General features: G+C 44.2%; 1 protein-coding gene across 1 annotated transcript in view; it reads left to right on the plus strand.

The window, feature by feature from the left end:
* LAMC1 (laminin subunit gamma 1) overlaps window positions 1–23976 on the plus strand; it is a 65964-nt gene that overhangs the window by 15486 nt on the left and 26502 nt on the right. The gene's annotated exons all lie outside the window — the stretch shown is intronic.

Below are 23976 nucleotides of genomic sequence, written 5' to 3' on the forward strand. Positions count from 1 at the left end.
GTAAGGACAAAAATAAACGCCCTTTGCTCCTGCAAATGAACTCATTAATCCTAAAATGAGTTTTTTCTTTAAACGCAACTTTCACCTACTCGCTTAATCCTCAGTGCCTGGAGGAATGGCAAACGAGTTTAGCATACCTGAGGGCTTTTCTTACTTTACACAGGTCTCCCTTTAGTACGTGTCCTGCCCACACAGATAAAGCTGAGCGAGCAAACCCCTGGAGCGATGCATTTTTCCACGGGTTCCTGCCCAGGCGACTCTTGCTGGCAGGATCCAGCCGGGAGGTGCCTCTGATATACTCAGAAGAGGTGGGGTGATCACATTTTGGGGGTGCTTGAGCAGAGGTTGTTGCTATTTTATGCCTTCAAGGGACGTTTTGGTGGTGATGCCTGATGGCAGAGCACAAGGAGGGATGCTCTTCTGTCACATCACCGAAAGCTGCTTTGCGAGCGCAGGCACAGTTTTATTGTGCAGCTTCATCCCTCCCATTTGGGGGGAAAGGTGGTGAATAGTCAGCTCTCTCCACCCCAGGTAGTGCTTGAAAACGGTCCAAAATGGGCTTGGTTTAAAAAGCAGCGTGAAGTCGCTGCGATACATAAGCTGCAGAGTCCTGCTGGGGGTTTTGGAGCACTCAGCCCTTCCCTCCTGCTGGGAGAAAGACTGGAAAACCTCCAGGTCGTTTTATTTTTGATGCTAAATGCGTGGTTTCCTTCCAGCGCCGCAAGTTGGTGGCAGTTTTGGAGCAGGGGTGCCTTCAGCCCGAACACAAGCCGAATCCTGCAAGCGAAGGCATGTTTGCTGAAGGCAGCGTGCGCGCATGTACGCAGTCCAGCGGGTTGTTAAGGCGCTTTGTTTAACGCTCAAGGCTTACAGCACGATCCCAAGGAAAATTAAAGGGATTAGATACATCTAATGAATAACGGGCTGTTTAAGGTCAACCATATCCTTTATAGCGCCTGTTATACCAGATGACACTTATTCTCTCACATGAGCGTATCGCTCGTCGGCCTTTGTATCAGATTCGACTCCATCGCGTGCTGTTGTGCTCCCAGATGATGGAGCACCAGTTTTAGCATCTCTGAGGCTGGTGTACATTGGAAGTTCAGTAACCTCTGCAACTCATTTGGGCTGCCGAAGGTTGCACCTTGTGCTCGTAGTAATCCAGACAGCCCGGAAAAAAATCAGCTTTGTTTGACTCTTTTAGTTGTGCTTCCTTTAGGTTTATTAAATAGTTGTCCTTTGTGTGGATGGAAAAATGTTAAAAATAGAAGTGCTCAAGGCAGGGCTATTGTGTTGGTGTTGACAGGTTTGGTGGACGCTGAAGCATGCCTTGTATTTTAAGAAGCCCTGGGTTTTGGATGGAGTTGCTCTCTGATGTCCTCTTGACCCTGCACTGAGGAGCTGCTTTTGTGAGCTAAGAAAAGATCATATTTTATCTAAATTAGGCGTTTTTTGTGTGCTACCATTCCCTAGGTATTGTGATTATTGCAAATAATAAACTGAGCTTGGGATTTTTGAAGAATTGTTGCCTTTCGTAATTAGGAGGCACCAACTGCAAAGCCAGTTGGTGAAAAGAACCTGAAATAATAGCTGATAGACCATTTGCTTTTTGGTACAACTCTTTCCTCTACTAAAAATCTGTTTTCCTTGTCCCATCGCTGTGCAGACAAGCCCATATGTATAAGGGAATACAGCACAAGTGATGAAATAATGACTCTGTACTGATCTGTACCATGCACTAAATAAGTAAGTTTCTGCCATTTCCTTCCCCCCAGTAGCTGTAACCACTACAAAAACTGACTTAATTCTTTTTCAGGACCCCTAACTTTGCTGAGCTTGCCTCATAGGACAAACATAAATGTAGAAAACTGTGATCATTTTTTTTTAATTGGCTTTCCCAGAATGGTAGGAGCAAGGGAGGGTTTTGCTGAAGTTCAGGTTTTTGCAACGTAGGGATGAATCCCTTCTTTCTCCCTTTACGCTGCACAGGTTTTATTTTTCCCTCCTCACGTGATTAGGATTCCCTCTGATTCAGTGGGATCATCTAATCTTCAAGGCCCCAGCCCAGCCGGGGAATGTGTATTTTGATAAGGAGCAATTAAACGGTGCTTCCTCACCCAGACTTGGAACAATCCCAAAATCAGATCACAGGGGAGGATGCTTGTCGACTTGTGCAACAGATGGTTGTATTAACATAAAGAGGTGCTAAAAAGTGCATGTAACAGGAAAAACCTTCATGAAAATAACTGTGTTACTTCATGTCACTTACTGATTGTGCTTTTATTCTGACTGCGCAAAACTTTTTTGGATGTGGTAGGTGTGTGACAGGGAACACCCCTCTCCGACTTCACAACTTAAATTGCGTTCAGAGTGTATACACTTACTTTCCACTTTCAGAAATTAAGTGTAAACGCTGGGAAATTATTTTAATATTTCTGGAGGTTTTTACTTGAAGAACAGGGGTCATTTTCGACTTCCGTTAAAAAGCAATGGAGACTCTAAATTGGTTTTTTGGGGGTGAGAAAATACTGTTGTGCTCCGAGGCTTTTTTGGAGTTCAGATGAGTAGCGCACTGCTGCTATGAGTCTCTTTTTTTAAGTTTCTATTTATCCTTGTGGTTGTAAGTTATGAAATATTTGCTGTCATAGGTCACAATACTTCTGTGCTAAATTGGGGAATATCGTTGGCAGCTTGCTTTTTTCCCTGGGAACCTTCTCGTCTGCTTGGTACAGAAAGCTTAGGTTCTTAGTTCCATTCTTTATTTTCTTCTCTTCTTTTTTGCTTCCGCTGCTTTTGTATCCTCCTCCACTGCCATGGAAGAAATCAAGACTCGAAGTCATTGAGCTGTCACAGCTACTTTTGATTTTCAGTGTCATGTTTGTCTTGCCTCTGCTGCGCGAGGCTCTTTCCTTCTTTGTGGTTTCTCATGGTTTTGTGCCAAACCCTCGTATTTCGGCACTGCCTGCAGCTTCATACCAGCTTGGGAATCTCCACACAGTTGTTCTTTGCTTTTCATGTGCAATAGAGGCACAACTGTGCAGGGCGTGAAATTGTAGAAAGTGATGAAAATCTGTGAAAGAGACCTGGGAGTTTTCTGTGCTGCTTCACAGATTTTTGCATATAACTATTTTGCATTTAAAAAGAAAAATAATACTTTTTTTTTAATGTATATATATTTTTTTTTCCTATGGTATTATAGCTAGTGAAACTTTTTATTTAGGAAAAAAAAAAGGCATAGCTGGAGATTAGTGATCTTCACCTGACTACTTGTGCCTGGACCTTGACTACCGTGTCGAATGATGTGGCTTCTCTTGCAGAAGCAAGAGGAAAAACCAAGCTAATCTTCATGCCTCTCATGAAAGCTTCTCTCCAAAAGCACAGGGGAAACAATTGGTGGTAAGACCCAAAAAAGGAACCTGGCTGATCCTGTTGTTTCTGGGGCTTCTCTGTTTAGTCAGCCTGGCTATCAAGTGTTTGTCCTGCTCCTTACCAGACAGAGCTCTTGCACTCGGCTGCAGGGTTCTCACCTGTCCCTCTCCATATGATTTGCCTCCTGTTTTTGAAAATATTCACATCAGTTTTGAAGGATCAAAGGGAAACCTTTCCTCCCCTGCCTTTGAGCCAGCAGCCCATTAAAAAAGACAAATCAAACCAAAGAACAAAAAAGGGTATTTAGTTCTTGTTCCTGGCAATTCCTGGCTTCGTCCCTTCATGCAGCTCCATAGCACCCTGCTCCTTTTTGCTCTCACCTGAAACCTGGACATCTTCTTTTGTGTGTGTGTGAGCCTTTTGGAAAAAAAAAAAAAAAATAAAATATTTCTGTTGCTGTGGGTTGCTCTGGATTTGGGTTTGGGCTTCAAGACTTCTTTATTCATCTGAAAGTGGTGCATGCAGTGTCATTTGCAGCGCTGTTTGCTCCAAAAGCAAACTTTTTCCAGGGAGCTGGGGGCTCTCAGCTGGATGCTTCCTTCCTAACCTCTTGAGAAGAGCAGAGTACTCTCAGCTAAATTAAGTTTTGCCAAAATAAACGTTCTGCCTTTAAAGCAGTAAATGTCACCAGGAACACTTCTGGCTTTAAAACTGTAGGAAGGGAAGCTGTAGCTTGATTATATTTTCTTTTTAATTTTTTTATTTAAACACAGGCCTGCGTTGCGGAGATAGGGTTTCAAGCTCTTGATCTAAAGTGAACCGTTAGGCAAGATACCAAATAATTTTTCTCGAGTGTGGTGTATTTTTGTGTGTCTCCCCAGCCTACCCGCGGGATGATGCCCCTGGAGGGGCATCAGCCAGTATCCTACAGACAAAGTGGTGATCTCCAGCTCTGGAAACTCCTGATGGTTTTGTTCCTGAAAAATGTCAGGGACGCTTTGTTTCTGTTCCAAAAAAAAAAAAAGAACAGAAACAAACTGCAAAACCTTGGAGGTTGCTATGAAACAGAACTGTCTTCCCTTTGGCTCTGTTAAGAAAACGTTTAAATACGCTCTTTGCTGCATGCCCTTGCTGATGGGGTGCGGTGTGTGTAGGTCTGACTTAGTAACTTCTCTGCAGAAAACGCGATGCTGTTTGCAGAAGGACCGCACGCCGGGTCCCTGCGAGGCCCGAGGTTGCATTTGCCAGGCTCAGCCTTTCTGTGGGTACAGGTCTTGCTTTGCAGAGCAGAGCTTAGCGGAGGGACCTGGAGCCAGCACAGAGAACTGCAGCATCTGGTTCCACCTGTGCATTTCAGATAATTTGTGTAAAAATAATCGGACTTGAACAAATCTGTGCTATGAAGGGAAACAGCCCAAATGAGGAAAGCTCTCTGCGTGCTTCTCAGCCCTTTTGGACCCCTGAACGTACCGTGAAGTGCCAGAGGAGGTTTAAATTGGATATTTGGAACAATTTATTCCCGGAAAGGTCTGTTGGGCATTGGAACAGGCTGCCCAGGGCAGTGGTGGAGTCACCATCCCTGGAGGGATTTAAACGATGCAGAGTTGAGATTCTCAAGCACATGGGTTGGAGGTGGACTTGGCAGTGTGTGGTTAACAGTTGGACTCGATCTTAAAGGTCTTTTCCAACTAAAATGATTCGATGTTTCATTACAATCTCGATTTTTCAGGTAATGATCGCGAAGTGGACTGCTGAGCCCCTGGTTGTTAAGCATCACATATAAGGTAGCTTCTCAGAAAACACTGGTTTGGGTGGTTACATCCATTTAATATGGAGATACTGACTTGAAAGAAGAAAAAGGAGAGGCTGAATCAGCGAGGTTTTGCTAGCTCACTCATTTTCTGTACCTGACAACTTGGGAACATCTCCATGGTCGTGCAAAGAGGGTGCTGGACAGGATCAAGGAATGTCTTGCTGCTCGTGCTCTTCCTTGTGGTGGGACGTGCTTGCAGGGTCTGTGGACTTGGTGCTTCTCTACCTGTACACTTGTTATTTTATATTTTCTGCAGACCTTTGTACTTCCTCTCAGAAAGCAAAACCTGATAGATGAGATTACAAAGCCACGTTAAGAACTGACAAGTATCCCACTCTGGGTGCTCTGCAGACCTCCATTGCAGTAACTGTAGCAGCGACTGGAAGGTGTGAATTGTCCTGTTCTCCAAAATGGGTTGTTAAAACTCAAATCTGAAAGGTGCCAGTGGCGTTTATGCCCTAGAGAAAGGGACTGATTCTGATGTGTGGTAGAGACGAATGTGCCAGATGAATTCTACACAATGAGTGTTAAGAATATAAGGAGTTGGCCTCTTGTGGGTTGGTGTGATGGAACAGCTATTGTATCCTCTACAGGAGCTCGGAAAGGATCTGAAAAGCCTTACCTCTGCGTCTTTCTTCAGGGCTTTGAAGTTTTAAAATGGTGGAAAGTAAAAGGAGGTGGTTAGGGAAAAACCCTCAAATGACTTTTCCCCTTCAGACAATTGCGAAGCCCTCTCCCCTCCACATCTTCCCTGGGCTGGGTTTTATTAATATTGGTAGCAAGCTATTCTCTAAATTTGGGGTTTGCTCTTATTTTGTAAAGCAGGAGTTGTAGCAGAAATGCATCTCAAGAAAAGCAGGCTGGAAGGGTTGCATGTAGGCACTGGATGCCTGTGGATTTTTATATAAATTGTTCTTCCGTCTTGTTCCCTCCTGACCTAATAGCTGCAGTTTCTGGTTATAGTCAAGATCTGAAGACTGCTAGATTTATTTGTTTCAATCTTCTATAGTTCAGGATGCCAACACACTGAAAATCAAGAATGGATCTGACACACAGCTGAGGTTTCCATGGGTGATTTTTTATTATAGTGGTAAGTGTTTACCACACAGTACCTGTGGTTCTGCATCAGTTTGGGCAACACAGAAAGCTGAAATCCCACCAGCAAGGGACAGTCGTCAGCACGTCCAAGGGTTGCACAGAAATTGTGACATCTTGGGATCACAAATGAGGTGTATTTGGGGCTGGAAATTGGGGAGCTGCTCGTGTGGGCCCATTTTTGTTCATTCAAAGAGCTGGAAGGGTGGGCAGTGGCAGCCAGGAGGAACAGATGCTGTTTATTTCTGAATTTACTGTGTTTTCTACCCCCATCCCCTGCGGACAGACAAAATGATTTATTAATTCCAGAGACTTCTATAAACAGAATGTGTAAATATGTATAAACGTAGGCTTGATGTGTATGTCTGGGAGCAGTGGTTTACAAAGCTTGGTTCCAGCCTCCGGGCGGAGGAGGAGAAGTGGGAGAAGGAGCTCAAGCACCAGTTGCTGCTTATCTTTGCTGGCATCCCCTCTTCTGGAGCAGCACCATGAGCCTTTGTGACCCAGGGCAGGGTCACCCCAGCTTTTCCAGCTGGGCTGGAAGGCTTAAAGCTCATCTTGGGAGCTTGGAACAGAATGAGCTGTTGTGTCAGGGTGGGAATGAACCCTGGTCATGGTTTCCTCTGCCTTTTCCATCCTTGGGAGGCTTACTTTGTGCCAGTCTCCCTTTCCAGGCCAGCATCCCTGGTTTTACTGATATTTTTGTTTATAGCTGGTGTTGATGAACTCACAAAGGGTTGATGTCATCAGTGAAGTGGCTTTTTGCCACTCTCCACTGGAAGTGTTGGGGCAGGCATGGTGTTGGGTCATTTTGATCACCATCTGGTTGGAAGTTTGACCCTGGCAGAGCAAGTGATGTGAAAGCCATTTTCTGTTCTTCGTTGCTGAGCTTCGGGTAGTAAATTCTGCCAAATACCAGTGCTACCAAGGGAGGACTCTCTGTTTCTTCTAGTGAGCTTAATGGGGTTTGGATGGAGTTGCTCATCCCAGGACAGCTGTGAAAACCACAGTGTCACCTCAAAGTGAGCTCAAGGTATTAATGTGGGAGCTCAGCTGTGAGGTGGCTGCACTACTATTAATATTCACGCTATGAAGTTGTTATTTCAGAGGTCTTTTAAAGTGCAAGGAAAAATAAAAAACAAAACAAAACAACACTGTTCATATTCCTCATCTGTAGCCAAGAGGGTATTTTGATGCTTGGTGGGTTTTCTGGGAGAGGGAGGGAAGGGGCTTGTGGCCGCATTGAACTGAGAGTAGGGTATAGGACACATCAGTGCAGTGATGCTCCTGTAAACTCAACCTGCCCCTTTTCAATGAAAGAAAAAATTAAAAAGTAGCTGTCTAAGATGCATTCCTGCAATTAAAAATGAGAGCACGTACTGGAGCATGGTGTAGGCTTGGAAAGGCTTTAGACTTCAAGGTTTGCTTGCGGTGAGGAGGGAAAAAAAAAGTGCAGTCACTTCTCATCGGAGGTTAGAAAAAGGATTACTCAAGAAGCTCTGTTGGCATCTGTGGTTTTTAATCTCTTTTAAAAAGTGAAGAGCTAATATTTTCAGATGACACAGCCGCTAAAGTTAGTGCTAATGAAGTCGGTTACCTGGTTTCTGAGGAATTTCAGAAGGCTGCAGCAAGATCAGGTTATTCAGCAGTGCCTTGGCAGATGAAATCCCCCAGGGATGTGTGTAGTATTGCACAATAAAGGGGAAATGTTTGAGCTATGTGTTTATATTGATGAGATCTGAATTAACTCTGGGAGAAACACTTACTGTTATTGGGTGCGCCTCCACTAGCGGGTGGGATTAATCGCATCTGGGCTCTTGTTTTAGTAATGGAAGATACAGCCAAGCGAGAACAGAAATGTCGAGAGGCTACTACATCGTTATCGCTGTGACTGCTTCGCAAACCTCGTGTGAACTCTGTGACTCTCGAGACCTCTCTGCTGCTTGGAGCTGGCGGTTGAATTTAAGACGTTATTGGAGAAATGAGGGGGTTGACAGCGTGGACTGAACTTCAGGAAGCTGCAGAATGGGAGGAAAAATTTTAGACGTGGGAAGACTTGAGGTGAAAAAATCAGTGTAGGAAATGGCATCTTTGCTGTAGTGTAGACAACACCGCTGCAGAGTAATTTGGGGAATACCATAGTGAAGTTGGGGATCGCTGCAGCCCCACTGCTGAGGCTACTGGGCTCTAGCAGAATTTAGCGGGGGCACCTGGTGCAAAATAATCTAGTTCAGCATGAAGTTATGCTGCACGTGATTTGTGACTTTACACTGAATAACAGTTAGAGCTCTTTGGATTGTTTTTGTTTGTTTTTGTTTTTTGCTTGTTTGAGTATCCAGGCTCAAAACCCCTCCCTACCATTTTCTCAAACTGGGATGGGGTGAGTGGTAGTCTCAATACTTAGTAAAAGGGGTAAAGTATTCTAAAACACTGAAGAATGCTAACTATTAAGCCAGCAGCACAATGCTTTAATTTAATGCTGGATAAGACCCTAATACGTTTTAAATATTAAGTGCTCAAATGAATTTTAAGTCTTCCATTTATGGGTTTTGTTGGAGGTGGAGTGTGAAAGGTCCTCCACCCCGTACAAACCCTCTTCCATCAAACAAGTTGGACATTAATCACCAAGGGCAAGGGCAGAAATTTCTCTCGGCCATCCTGCCACCTATCTCAGCGACATGCAATCCCAGATTGCACTTTATTTTACTACACTGGGCATTTTCTTTCTCTTGCTCCACAACCCAAAACTGCTGCAGCTCCTGCATGTTTGCTGAGGACCTGCAAGCTGGAGCAAGAGGCAAAGAGAAGCAGCAGGTGCTTCTTGTGGGCAGGGAAGGGATGGGATACATCCTCTGTTTCATTTAATCCCTGAACAGGCTCTTTTGAAGCACAGGTGATTTATTTATTGCAGACTGTGACTGACATTTGCCCTGCGAGATGCCGTCCCCTGCAGCCAGGATGGGTCCTGGGTGCTGGCGTGGGAAGCTCTGGACTTCAGGGCTCGGCAGAACGGGTCGGACGTGGGTTTGGCACTCCTTGGTGTGGGTGTCCCACACACGGGGACAGAGGAGCTGGATTCACTCTACGTGTTGTTCCGCAGCTCGTGGCCCAGTGGGGCTTCAGTGCTGAGAGGCTTCCCGCCGCAGCTGCAAGTTTTTAAGGGGTCAGCAGAAGGAAAAACAAAAATATTAGTACAGTTTGTGCTCGGTTGAGCTGTCCAGACCCTGATTGATCAAAAGGGAGCAGATGCAGCGGATCTGGTGTGAGTGGATCTGGCAGTTGTTGTCGCACGCTCGGCTGAGTGCCGGACCCTACGTGCTCCCCCTTTTCCACTTCACCCCAGACCTGAGTTTTATTAATTTCTTCTTCCTTTCTTAATGCTTTTGCTTTGGCAGAGGGAGAATGGTGACTGTCTTGAGTAACAGTGATGGTTTATCTGAGCAGTTTTCAGAAGGATAAACACTTGCATGTAACAAAAACAAACCCTAACCCCCATCCCCAAAGCTGCGTGGGTATCGGTGTGAGGTTGTCACCTCCAGTAGTGCCAGAGGACTTCAGATATAGTACAAATATTAACACTTTTCTCTCTTTTTTGAGTATTTGAGCAGTTATCGAGACTAATGCTGATGCTGAAGATGTTTGTAGTCGTGCAGCCTGGGAGGGAATGGGGGAAGAATTCTTGAACACGTGTTGTAAGGGTGTGCTGGTGTCTCATTTTGGGAAACAAACTTGAAACTTAGTTTTGAGTTGGAATTGAAGTGTGAGGGCAGTATCAGTGCTGCTGATGACACACATAACAGAATCACTGAAGAAAGAGGGTTCTTTAAAGTCTTTTAATACCTTGACTTTAGCTGGGAGATATTTAATTATTTTCTTTTTCTTTTCTTTCCTATTTAGACAAAGAAATGTATTAGGTTGAGGATAATCCAGCTCTTTGCTTGCAGGTTTGTTACCAAGCTTTCCAAGCTTTCACTAGTTCATCATTTTCTTTTGCATAGATTTGAAGGTGGTTCTCTTATTTTTCCCTGAATGATGTTTTGTTGGAACACACTCTTAAGATTTGCAGTTAATGGTGGGTATTGAGATTGAGAGATTATCCGGAGAGTTGTAGCATTTCGTTGTTAGACTTGGAAGTGGGAACTGGGTGAATTAGCTGCTTTTGAAGGGGGAAAAGGGAGAACTGTAAATCTTCTGTGTGCTGGTGCTGAGCACCCAGCCAGGCTTGGGGTATAAATGTGAAGGTCTCATAACTAGGACTTAATGTTATTTTAAATATTTTTTTAATTTCTTTTTGGATTTGTGCTCATTTAAACACCATGTGGGGACTATTCTGTATACAAATAGACTTAGCACAGCTTGTTTGCTATAGAGACACACATATTTAGGGGAACTTTGCTTAGTAAATACGTAAATCCACCTTTTTCAGCTGTAAAAATGTTTGTGTCAGAGGGACCTTGAAATATTTGAGAGCTCTGTATTTGGAGGGAGTTGAATCTTGAAAAGAATCGATCACCAAAAAAAAAGATGTTTTACTAATGGTAATGTAATATATGACTGCAACTCGACAGCACAATGCTTTTCTTCTTCTGCATCTTCGTGCTTGCAGCTTTACCCGCTGAAGTTCATCTTATTTCCAAAGCTTATTGGTATGTCCATGAAAAGGCTGGGAACAGCCTGGCTTTGTTTTCCCATGGGCTGGGGGAAAATAGATTATTCTTCAACCAGCCAGTCTGGGGGAGGATATGCTCATGTTAGGCAATGTGGCTTGAATTTGAAGGCCATTACTATCTGGTCACTTGGTTAATGAAGCGGTGAATAATTTGCGTACTTAGTGTTCCTGGGAGATTGAAATGCCCTTAAAAAACCAATTTGTCCGACTGCCCTGTCTCTCTACTGCATAAATTAAACCAAGAAGTAACCAGACCTGGTTAGGTGATCGACTCAGCACTACTTGAGGAAAATGAAGTGGTATCTGATCAGTGTAGTGACTGTTTCCATAGCAGTGATCCTTGCCTGGGTAAAAACTACTTTGAACGTACACATTTTTAGCTTCGCTCTTTCCTTTTTTTATTGTTATTTTTTTAAATTCTGCTCACATTTACTTACCATCAGTACTTAGGGGTTCTAGATAAATTAAACTCCGCTTACTCTAGCAGCATTTTACCAGAGTAATACTGCAGTTGGAAGCACAGGGAAAACTGGTCCCTTTATTCTCAACGAAATGAGTATTCCAGGAAAATCCTCCCCCTTGTCAGCACTATTGACTTCTTGTTCGGGATTTTACCCTTTCCCGTCGTCACCACTGCGTTTCAGAGATCAGCAGCACAGATCTGGCTTTCTTCATACATTCGTTAGAAGAAATGCACCTTGCTGTTTTTTCATCAGCTGGAAATGAACTTTTCACGGCTATCCCTAGCCTTGCAAAAAGTAATAGAGATTAAAAAGTTCAAATAACTTCTTACAGAAGTGTCCCGGAGTGATCTGGAAGCGATTATGCTGTTGCTGGTATTGATTTAAGGTTCTCTTCTTGTCATCTGTGTGAAATCTGGTGTGTCTAATCATGGGCTGGCATTGTTTTTATAGCAGTGCTTTTCTTTGCAGTGGCTTGTGTAAGGAGACCTGAAATTAAACTATACTGTGTGTAATTGAGCTTTTTTTTAACTTGTGTTGTGAAAATTCAGCTAATATCTGTTAGCATGCCAATAGTGGAAATGTTGAATGAGCTTGAAAATGGCTTTTTCTGACTTTAAAGGAAATACAATGTATTTTCTTAAAAAGGCCTTTTCAGATGAGATTTTCATAGTGATGTAAATATTCTACAGCAAAATATGGAGTCATGAGACCTCGGTGAAAGGAAACCTGGGCGTTTGTGCAACTTGTCCACACGTCTGAAGTACTTCAAGTGTTCTTGAGAGTAGAAGCTGGTAGTGAAACCATTTACTAAGTCTGCTCTCCAAGTCTTTGAAGAAATGAAGGTTGTCACCATCCCTGCAGAGAGAGGCTGTTACATCTGCTATTGCTCCATTAATCTTGTACGTTAAACCTTATTTATTTTTCTGATAGTGTCATGAGAGGCTCATGGAGTTCTTGCAGTGACTCGGGAAGGAAGGGCTGTTAATTTTCTTTTTGCAAGTTTCTGTTGCTGGAATGCATCGTCCTGTGAAAGCAAAACTCACCTAAGAATCGGTCTGTGCCCTGTCTTGTCCCACATAGTTTCTGAACCCTTTGCTCTCCTTCTGCTTGGATGGATAGAAGGAGGAAGCTCTTGATAATAATGACAGTTCTTATGGAAAAGATCAGCCGAAGAGGGCACCTGGTTTCAAACGTACGTCTCCACCTCTCACAGTTTCTCGCTTCTGCCATCAGATGCATCTCTGGAGGGGTCCCTGTCAAGGAGTTCAGGCAATGCAAGATTTTGCTTCTGAAACTCAACCGAGATGCTCATATATGGGACACTGTATGTTGTTAACTCCTTCTGTCTCACCTCTCCTGTTTTACCAATACCAGGAATTGTGTGTCATTCTGGAGAAAGTGGCTTCAAATCTCTCACTTTGCCTGAGCAGATCCAGGTGGTTGTCCTTCTACTTGTCTTGTGTCCATCTGCTGCTCCATGGTAACAAAAGGCCTTGCATTTAAGACCAGCCATGAAGTCCTTGGTAAGCTTTTAATCTCTAGAATCGCTTATTTTCAAACTAAAACCACTGCAAAACAGGGCTTTTCACTTTTAATTTGGTGTGAAGTTCCATAAGGAAAAGTTTGGGTCTGTAGGCAGAAGGCAATGTTGGTTTTCTTGTGTTCCTGGTGAACGAAGATCCTCCCCCCCGCTCCAGCGCATTTGCAGCATTTCCTTAACGTGGGCAGATCCTGGATTTGATCTATTTTCTCCTTTCAGAGGTTCGTGCAACTGCTGAATGTCCTTTAGCAAAATGTTTTGTCTCTAAATTTTATGTCTTTGAAGTAGGGACCCAGTGTGATGTGCTTTGTGCCAGAAGATACCTGCTGTCCACCTGGCTGCTTTTGAGGGTTAAAAACTAGGGTTTATTTATGAGTGGACCTATTAATTCCTTTAAAGATAAGGACTAATGCCTTCATTTGATATCAGAAGTTTACTGGGAAATGGTAGACTTAAAAATAATTATCTGGCCAGGCCATCCAGGCCTCTGGAATTTGTACTATTCAGTATCTTCTGGCGTTTTCTCCATTTCTGTTGTGCTGAGTTACACAATTCTTTCTTGAAGTGATGAATGTATGGATTGCTTTAGCTGGATCCTCATTCAGGAAGGAGTGATGACAGTTTTTAAGAGGACAGAGGGGAGAAACATCTTCTCCTGGGTGAGGCTGAGCAGAGCTCAAGGACCTTATGGTATTTTGGTGAAGGTGGGCTGCACACCTCCTGTGAAAAATGAAATCCTGGCTCTCAGATGATGCTATTTTCCGACTGAAGTAGCTTTGGTTTTCCTTGAGCTGTCTACGCTTTGTCCAAATTTTGGTCTTTTACAGGCACCTTGACACTTTGGTAACGGGTCATGTCAGTGAAAATCAACATTTGGGGCTGAGTGGTGGTGATTGCCATCCTTGACCTCTGAACGAGGTACCTGTCTGGGCAACAGAGAGACACAGGAATACTGTGGGGTCTTGAAAGTCCAACCCTTTGTCGGATCCAAGCCTTTGTTGCTGTAACTTAATGGTAGTTTGAAGAAGCTGATGCCCTTCAGGTCTTTTCAGGTGTCTGGAGTCTGAAGGAGCCAGAGGTAGGTTGGTTTGGGTTTAACCTGTTGCTAAACATGAGGGTTTATTGAAATCAAAGTCTTGGGAGTGCTGTCTTGTTTGAGACTTCACAAAGGCAACCACTTTACAGATAGGTTTAAGTGGTTGTTTTGTCTCCATTCTCCCCAAAAATACTGTCAAAAGAGTCAGTATACGTACTAAAGACCCTGAAAGCAGAGGGAGGAAGAAATATATTCGCCCCTACTTTGTGGTCAACAAATTTTAGTTTTAAGGTGTGGTAGTTTATGTTACTAATTGAGCTATGAGTGTTATCTTCTAACTTCAAAAACCACTTTATCAATCAGATATTCAATGTTTTTAAAGGAATTTCACTGCCTTAGCAGTACTGGTTGGAAAAGGAGTTTTTAATAGCCTCTCTCCTGAGAAAAATAACTTCTGGTCAGGTTTATTTAGGCTTTGTAGTGGTGTAGCAAGCCTGAAAGAAAATCTCATCGCCTGGCATTTGGTGCAAATGATTAATTTTCTGTGCAATCACCCTCTTTTAGGCAGTGCTGTTACCTAAGGAAATCCTGAGCTCTTCTTGCACTGCTGAAGAACCCGCATGCAGGATGGGGTCTGATCTAAGGAGTCATAATCTCAACGTGGAGCTTGGAAACAGGAGGGTTTTGTCGTCTGATGTGCAAGACGTTTCTTAAACACTTGCTGGAAGGCGGCTCGTCCTTTTCTGCAGTGACCTGGCTGGAAATGTCCTCTACAGCAGTCCAGGGGCTGACGAACCCACGTCTTGTGCAGCGAGTGGGTTTTCCTGTTGCGTTGTCTGGGCTGTGTGTTTCTGCAGCTGTTCCTAATCCACGCTTTCTGTACATAAATGTAGGTCTGAGTTCTTGAGCACCATGACCTCCGACCATCTGGGAGTGAAATGTATTTCTTTGCCTTTTTTTTCTTCTTTTCCTCCGGACGACTCGGGCAGTTCTTCACAAAACAGCTGCCTCGCTGCTCTACCACTAACAGGGCGAATTAATTGCACACCCAGAATTTATGAGGGTTCAGTTGCATTCCTGCCATTGGAAACCAGGCACTGTATGGCCCCTGTTTCAAGATAAGCTCAACAAATCCCTGTGGTCTTTTAAACATGTTAACTTGTTGTTGTTGTTTCCGCTGGGGCTGTTGTAGGAAAACATGCTTTGTAGGAAACTGGTTTTATGTTCTAGTGTTTCAGTGGTATCCCAGGTGGTGTTCAGTCCACCTTCAGCTAATGTGTCAGTAGCTGCTTTTACATCTTTCCTTTGTGAAGGAGCAGCAAAGTGATGCTGTCTCAGTCTGGAAATCTCCCTCTTACACAAAATGGTAAGGAAAACTGGTGCACATATCTATTTTATTCCTTTTACAAACTCTTCTCCATTCCTGGATGGGCATCCTTCAGGAATTTTGATCTAAAGACACCTTTGTGACTGGTGGTTCGGTGTGGATAAATTAAGGTATTTTGGAGCCTGGTGTCAAACAGGTTTGGCTCTATTATAGTCTGTGAATTAAACTAAGGACTTCAGATTTTGCAGCTGCAAGTATTGAGGAGCCTGGAGTCAGTGTTCTCTTCGAAGGGTCAGCAGAGAGCATCCAGTTTAATTTTCTTTGTTTGTGGTGTTTACAAAATAACCTTGTGGAGTTGGGAAACTAGTTGCTCTAAGCCATGCTCCCTTCTTGAGTAGGTGTAGTTTTCTGCTAAGCTCTTTCTTTAGAATTAATCGCTGCATTTCATAGTTCTCTGTTCTTCGTGCGTCTCTGGACAGAAGATGTGGATGGGCCTGAACGTGCACCATTGTGTATGTAACACACCTTTGCAGCTTCCACGAGCGTTTGCAGTTTGTGTGGGTTGTTCTCCCCAGGCAGAGTTGAAGGCACCGGCGTTGCTTGTGAGTTGAGAACTGGAGCGCAATTCCCTCTCTTTGCTTCAAGAAAAACTTGGAAGAGCTCTGCTTCTGGCTTTCCAAAAACATATTTGAAACATAACTCAGTGGCAAGCCTTGTTTTGGAAGTGGCCTCACTCCAGCAATGGTTTTGTAGAGTCTGTTTATCCCAATTCCTTCCCTGGCTTAATAGGCTGAGAAAGAAAAACTGCTGTGTGTGGGTGGTTGAAAATGGCCCATATGGATATTGCTATAATTTGTGTTTCATAAATAACGGTAGCTTGTGCGTAAGCCTGTAATTGACTGAAAATGCATTAAAAGATAGTGTGAACCACACAAACTGCTACTTAAAATCCATACTGGGAGTCAGTTGGGGGAGACTTCTTGGTGGGAGATGGGGAGGCTTACAAACTCTGTGCAACTTAAACACTGCATTTCAGATATGCTAAAAATTAGTTTTCCTAAACATTTACTGAACAATGCAAAATTCCTTAAATAGTTGAGAAAATAAAGCTGTCTTGTCTGCACCGGGGCCAGGTGATGGATGCTCAGAGCAACAGTATTCTTTCCAAATAGCTGCGGCGTTAATTACGACCTGTGTCTGGAGAAGAAAAAATCAATCTGTGAGTGGGAGGTGGAAGGGCAGGGGCGGGTGGGAGATTAAACCATCCAAATTCCAGAAAATTCCAGTGTTTTGTGTCAGGAACATTTCTGGACTCTGTGGCTGCGTGGGAGCTACTCTGGAAGGCCCTCTTGCTCCCAGAGCTGCTGAACTGCTGCTGCTCCAAGGGCTCCTATTTAGTCATATTGCTTAATTTGTTCTTAATTGAGCTCAACAGCAAGCTTGCTAAGGCAGAACATTGCGTGTGCTTTGACTTCGGGTGTGCAAACGGAGCTGCTGGAGGGTGAGGCGCCTGGGAGGGCACGGAGAAGGAAAACAGACCTCAGGAAAACCTGTTAACATTCCTGCACTAACTATCCCATTTGCAACACGCTTTTTGTTTGCGTTTTTTTTCCTTGGTTGCAAGTCAGTAAAATCTAGATCTCCTTTAAAGAAACAGTTTTGTAATTCTCACCAGATCATTCGATATTTAAATATCTTTGCAATCCAATACATTTACTTTCTTATTAAAAGAAGTCATGTGTTTGCCAGTTGGCCAAATATCATATTTAAAGAGACTGCAACTTCATTTTTGTTTAGATATTTAAACTTTTACTTTGGACTTTGAAAGTGATTTTTAGTATTTTCCAGACATTCTTCAGTCCCCACAGCTTCACCTCTGAAAAGATACAGTTGGAGCTGAACAAGGGGAATATTCCCTCCCATTGTAAATTTAAAATATCCAAGGGGAAATTATAACATAAAGTGATTTGCTCTTGGTTTTGTTACTTCAAGTTGAACGCTATGGGAATGACATGAAGATGGGTAAGATTTGTTGCGTTGTTGTGATTCCTTTGGAGCTGCTTTCTTACTCAAGAAATCGCATTGTGCAATTCAACTGAAAGCTTTTTGGTGAATCTCTGATGGTTTGTGGGTTGCGGTGGTGATGGTCCCTTGCCTTGGTGATTACTGGATGATAACTTTCTCCAACATGAGGAAAACCCTTGGGAAACCTTAACCTTGCTGGGGCACCAAGGTCCCCCAGTGAGCTGGAATGGGTGGAAGTTGCCACATTTAAAGGGCGGTTATTTGGTTATTACCGAAATTGCTGTTGGTGGTGGTGGTACAGACTATCAGTGATGAAATGATGGTTGCTTGGTAATTGCTGTGCATTCTGCTGGGAATAAAACACGAAATGTCTTTTTTTTTTGATCTTCTCTAGATAAGTAAATTTTTCAGAAAAATGTATATGTATATTTTCTTTTTTTTTTTTTCCCTTGGATAAAGCTGCATTTTGTGGGGATGAGCAACCCCCTGCTTTTCTCTGCTCCTTCATCTGGGGGAGTGAGTTGGTTTTACCCAAATATCAGTTGTGTACCTGCGGGTCACGAAGCAGCTTCTGGAAGTCTGGTACGAGCCGATGAACTCTCCGAGGATCCCAACCCATCATGTCTGTCTGGATATGTGAATGAAATGGAGCCCTCCCCAAAATGGCCCGTGGTGTCCTTGATCATCTGTAATCTGGCTGTGCTTGCCAAGTGTAAACTGCCTTTTTAAAACAAGGTCTTTTTTTAATCATTTGTGCTGAAAAAGGACTTTGAGGCTTCCTGTGCAGATAGGACTTTTGTGTTGTACGCGGGATCTTTTGAGTCCCTGGTGAATAAACACAGCTGGCTGTTTTTGGGAAATGGACTTAACATCTTTGCATCAAAGCTGTACAAATAAGGCAGCAAGCTGTACTGAATTATTAGACAACATTTTCTGACTTTTACACACTGCCTTAGGAGCGATCAAACGAAAAAACGCATTTCTTACGAGGCCGCCTTCAGCCTGTGAAGGGGAAAATGAGTTTCCCCTTCTTCTCCCTGCAGTCCCCCTCTTTGGAAATATGACTAAAACAAGTAGCCTCGATGACTTATCAATGTTGGATTATCGTGCAATCATTTACTGGGCAGCCTTTTGCTGTCCGGGGCCGCCCACATGCGGGAGTCAATGGTGCCTTTGTTTGGGAGCGCCGGAAGAATGCATGAGCTAATGGGGTGGTGGGAGTTTGCCGTTCACCCTGGGCTGTGCTCATTCCCCTGGTGTCCCAAACCCGTTTCCTTCCTCCGTCCCCATCTTAGAAAAAGCAACACGTGTTTATATCTCCGTGGGGCTTTCTTAAAACCCCGTCTCTGGTGGAGCTCTGCATGCCAAAATCTTGGGTTTGGTGAAGTGTGGTTTGTGATGATGTTGCATTAAAATGTTGCAGACGTTTCTTGTTCGTGACTTACATGCCTGACTCTCTAGATTCTTCAGATGAGGGCAGAGAAATAAACCTGAGGTTTATTATTAGAATAATAGAATCATTTCAGTTGGAAGAGACCCTCAGGATCATCAAGTCCAACCATAACCTCACTCTAGGACTATCCTATGTCCCTAAGAACCTTGTCTAAATGCCTTTTAAACTCCTCCAGGGATGGTGACTCCACCACTGCCCTGGGCGGTTTGTGTTCCCATAAGGGCCACTACTCAGCATTCGAGAGCTCATCTGTGCTCCCGCGTGGAGTTATTTCCCCAGTGAAAATCATCAGAAAATGAAAATCTTGCATCTTCTTCTTCTCAGACCCTGGATTCCATTTGCTTGCACAATACCAGTGTTCTCGTCTTCTCCTCCTCCTCCACAAACATTCCCAGAAAAACTAGGGTGTAGTTGTAGCAGACGTTTGCTCCAGTACTACAGTAACTTCCTGCTTTCTCTCACAAGTTTGGCTTTTTCATACACATGTGATGCAAGCAACATAACTTACCACTTATGTGTTTTGCAGGTGTTGGACTGTTGTTGTTTAATCAAACTTTTTTTATTCCAAAAGAGCAAGTTGCTCAGGATGTTTCTTGCTCTCCTCCCTTCCTTATAAACACTGTCCTGCTCTGGTGCCCATCTGCATGCTGGAAAATCCTTTCCTGTTCCACGAGGTGGGTTAACTCTTTGTCCTTAAATGTTCCTCTCTCACTTGCAGCCCCTGTGCTCCAGGAAAGAAGCCTCCAGGAGGGTTTCCAGAGTGGGAGGCTGAACAAAACACTGTAATAGCTGAGAACTTGGAGTAGTGGTTGACTCAAGAAGCGGTGATGAGCCTTGAGCAAGGTCTCGTGAACTCGCCGGCGTCTGTCTACTGACATCAGTGTTTCCATCCCTTGAATTCATGCGAGGTTCCAGTATCTGTGCTGTCCTTTGCAGGTGCTGGTAGCGTAAGAGTGGAAAGTGCTGCCTCCTGCTATGGCTGGGAGCTCTTTAGTTTATTGCTCAGAGCAGAGTGTCTGTGTCTTGAAGCTGCAGAGTGAGTCTGTCTGCTCATAGCTGGTCCAGCGCTGCACTTGATGTTGGAGAGGTTTGATGGTTCAAGGTGAGCAGAGTTGTGGTTGGAGTAAAGGTGAGTGGCATGGAGCATGTTCCAGTCCAGTAAACTGGGAAAGCTGGCCTTATTTCCTGGGAATGATGGGGAAACAGGTCAGATGAGAGCAGAAAGAAATGCCAGCGGTAGTTGCTTGCTCTCTGTCAAAATGGAAATGAGATCCAACCAAAAAGTAATGAGCAGGCTGGTATTTTTTGCTGGTTTGTTTTAAATTCTTTTAACTTTTACTTACACAAATAGGTTGTCAACAAGTACCTGTGTGGAAAGCAAGCTGCCTTGAAACAGGAGCCAACCAAAAGAGAAACAGAGCAAAGTTTTAACCATTTTATTACTGCTCAGTGAATTTTGCTGAAAACAAATCTGCAAAGCCTTGGTTTCTTTGCCCAGGACAGCCTTCTCGGGTGGATTTTCCTCTTTTTTTTTAAAGCTCAGTGCTGGGAGGATGCACCAAGGGACCGCAGAGGGTGCAGAAGGGGCAGTGTGATTTCGTCCAGTGTGCAGGGGATGTGGGTGAACCGATAATGAAGGAGGCAAGAGTGTCCTCTGGGCTTATCTCATCCAGGCATCTGCTCACAATTCAGCGCTTGTAGTCAGCTGTGCCAGCTGGCGGGACCTTTTCCTGATGTAAATTATCCATCCATTCTGAGGGGTTGGAACACAAGGAGGCCTTTTGTGTGTAGGAACAAATTCCTAACTTGGGGGGAAAAGGGAGGCGTTTCTAAAGATCTAAATAGTATTTGCTTACGTTTCTCCAGTCTATCTTTATGGTTTTCAGCATTGCGCATTTCCTGATGGCCCTTGGGTACAGAATTGGGCGATAACCCTGCTGAAGAAGGGCTTTACCTGCTGATGGCACCTGAGGTCGGCCCAAAAGGCATTCCCTGCATTGAAAATTGCTGAACATTTCCAGTGCTGCTGCTGCTGCCTCTGCAGGCATCCAGACTTGCTCGCTTGGTTGAATCTCTAATTGCAATGCTGTCTTGAAGGCGTATGCTTGCTTACTTAAGAGGAAGATATTAGGGGCTTTCTACATCAGCCCAAATTATCAAAAGGGGCTGGTTATTTTGTCAACTTGCCTCTTGCTTCATGCCTCTGAAAAGATGCAGTTTAAAAACATGTGGCTTGTGATTTTGAGCTCTGGATGCTTTAAAGACATGTCAGGCTGCGCTCCTGAGATGCTGAGCTTGCGGTTGCCAATTACTGTGCATCTTCTTTTTACTAATGAACTTCTGTAACAAACATCCAGAGTTCTTACTGCAAAATAGATCTGCCGCTTCTCAGTATGCAGACGGAAATCTTATCTGATACTTGACACTACCAGGCACTTCTAAGCCAAACTGAGATCAAAATAATTACCAGCTTCTAGGAACAGGAGAACAATAAATGTTTCATTTGGAAAACTAAATGTTAAAACTGCTGTTCACCTGGTTATTGCTGTCACTGTTTCTCAGCATAACAGCAGTATGTGTTTATTTAGCCCTACAAGAATGGAAAGCAGGGCTTATTTTTGCTAGAAAAAGGCTCTGCAACCGTGAAGAGCCCTGCTAGCTGCCAAGCTGCTCAGCACAGCTTCTACCTTTGGTGTGAACAGGGGGAAACCGCATTTCAACACTGTGTCAGCTGGTCCTGGGTAAACTCCATTGTTCCAGCAGTATTTACCCACAGCAAGCTGATAGGGCGCTGGCATTGGGCCGCTCTGTGTGCATTAACTGCATTCCTGTTTAATGCTATTAACAGGATTTCTCAAGTAGCTACAGTGCCAGCTGAAAGAAATGGCTTTCACCTGGGTTGCTCGGTCGGAAGGGGTTTGAATGCGTTTTCTTTGGCCCGCTGCATAAAACCGATGGAAAAAAAGGAGGGTCCTTTCCGTCTAGCACAAGGGGTTTCTATGGAAGGTGCTTTTTTGTGCCGCCCCGAGTGCTGTTTGCACATGTGGTGCCTTTAGCTGCGCTGGAATTTTTGCACGGAGCAGTAGGAGACCTTGTCAGGGAACAGGGGCTGTAATCCAGTTATACTGGAGAGGGAAAAAAAAAATGAACTCATTATTTTTCGGGACACGCGGGCTGTGATCTGGCATTGCTGCTAGAGCAGAAAGTCGTGTGTGTGGAGTAAGAGCACGTGCCCGGCCCCTTCATTCCCAGGATTCTTTCAAAGCGTTTCCTCCCCGAAATCATCTGGATGAAGCCTGAACATAAGATTTTTTGCTTCACGCCAGAGGAATGCAGTACTAGTAGGAGAGGACTAACCTCCCCAAGTTGAAGTAGCAGGGTGTTCTCCACAATTCAGTTGACACAATTTAATTGAATGATCTTTGTGCTGTCGGCTCTTTTTTTTTAAGTTCCCCCCCTTGACTCATGGAACAGCTGCCCTTGCCTGCTGTCTTCACTATTATCCATAGTCATAAAAATTGCCCAAAGAAATCCCACCAGGGCAGACTCTCAGCCTTGTATTCTGCTTTATTTTAGCACGTAAGCTCAAAGAAAGCTTTCCCATCAAGCTGATGACAGTGGTAACACCATGATAGTAGGTCTGGTTTTAGTTGCTGCCCATCCGTGGTGTTGCTGAAGTTCTCAGACAGGCTGGTAAGCTGCAGGTCACCACGTCTACTAGAGGTTTTCTGCAGAAGAACGAGGAGATATTTGCTGCTGGAGCTCCCTGACTTTACTGGGAAAGCTGGGGAGTATATTCTGGGTTTGGACTGGCGAAGACCTTTATACATGTCTGGCCTGTGGGTTCATCTCAGGTGTGTTCACCTGGAGCTCACGCCTTTCACCTCTGGAGCATCTTTGAGAAGAGACCATGTAGCAGGAGCTAAGGGAAACCTGTGGGGGAGTGATTTATACTCTTGATGTCTACTGCTTGTCTCACATTGAGATTTATATTAAACCCAACTAAAAGGAAACAGGGTTAATCATCTCCTGTGTTGGGCAGTGGGGGGAGGCTAAGACTGAGCTGTACTACAGTGTTAAATGTTGATCCTTTGGAGTTTCTAGCCATTGTGGAAGCAGTTTGGCTTTAGTGGTGTGATGGCTTCTCACTTTTCTTCCGCATGTAAGAAGATCACGTTAAATAACTTGACCCAAAACTACCAGAGAGCTAGTACTGCACGAGAGCCACAGATAGGAATGTCTGCTTTCCAGTCTTGTGCTTGGCTCAGCTGTAACCTCACACGTGATATAAATAGGAAAGGGGATTTTGTGGGAACTATCGGGGGATTTTTGTCTGTACAAAGCCCCAGCTGTCTTGCATGTCACACACAGACAGTGCTCTTCGGTACGTTGGGGTATCAGCAGATTTCTTTGCCTTTAAACACAGGATTGGTCTTATTTTTTTTTATCCTTGTGGCAAGTAGATGTGAGTTTTTTGGGTGCTGTGTGTCTTGGTTTTTTCCGGTATGTTGAATTCTGGACCTTCTGCTGTGCTTCTCCTGCTACTTTGGTGTTTCCAGCAGCCAGAAAGGACAAAGGGCTTTGGGTATGATGTACCTAATGAAGACTGATCCCAGTCTAACCAGTGAGCATCGCAAGACCTGGAACTGTGATTTCTGACTTGAACCTGGCCCGTTGCTCTCAGGTTTTGCACGTGTGCTCTGAGAGACGTGCTGTTCTTGTTGCCTGGTGCTGCCTGGTCCCGCCTGGTCCTCTTTAACTTGAGAAGAGAGCCCGTCTTCAGCAGGTGCAAAGCCTCATGTTAAAATTTAACACGGTGGAGTTAATTAATTTTACAAGTTGAGGTTAAACCCATGTGACTTAGGCAGAAATAACCTGTTTCTCAACTGGTTGAAACTGTTCTATTAGCTTTTTTTTTTGGCTTGACGAAGGGACCACTGATGGCTGCAGCCTCTGCTCAGAGTAGTGTTTGTCTTGGAGGTGGCGGGTGTGTAAAAGAGTGTGGCGGGGACTAAACGCGTGAGGTTTTGTTCTGGACAAGCCTCACGTTGTTTTAGCAAGTTCCCTACGTGCGCTGGGGTGTCCTGATCGTACCCAGCCTGCTTGCCGAGGTGCAACAAGCACAGCTGGCGTGCAGCTGTGAATCTCCTCCTGGGAACATGCCACAGGGATGGCAGAGGAAGGG

The sequence above is a fragment of the Patagioenas fasciata genome, chromosome 6 (genome assembly GCF_037038585.1).
Source record: "Patagioenas fasciata isolate bPatFas1 chromosome 6, bPatFas1.hap1, whole genome shotgun sequence".
Taxonomy (NCBI): Eukaryota; Metazoa; Chordata; class Aves; order Columbiformes; family Columbidae; genus Patagioenas; species Patagioenas fasciata.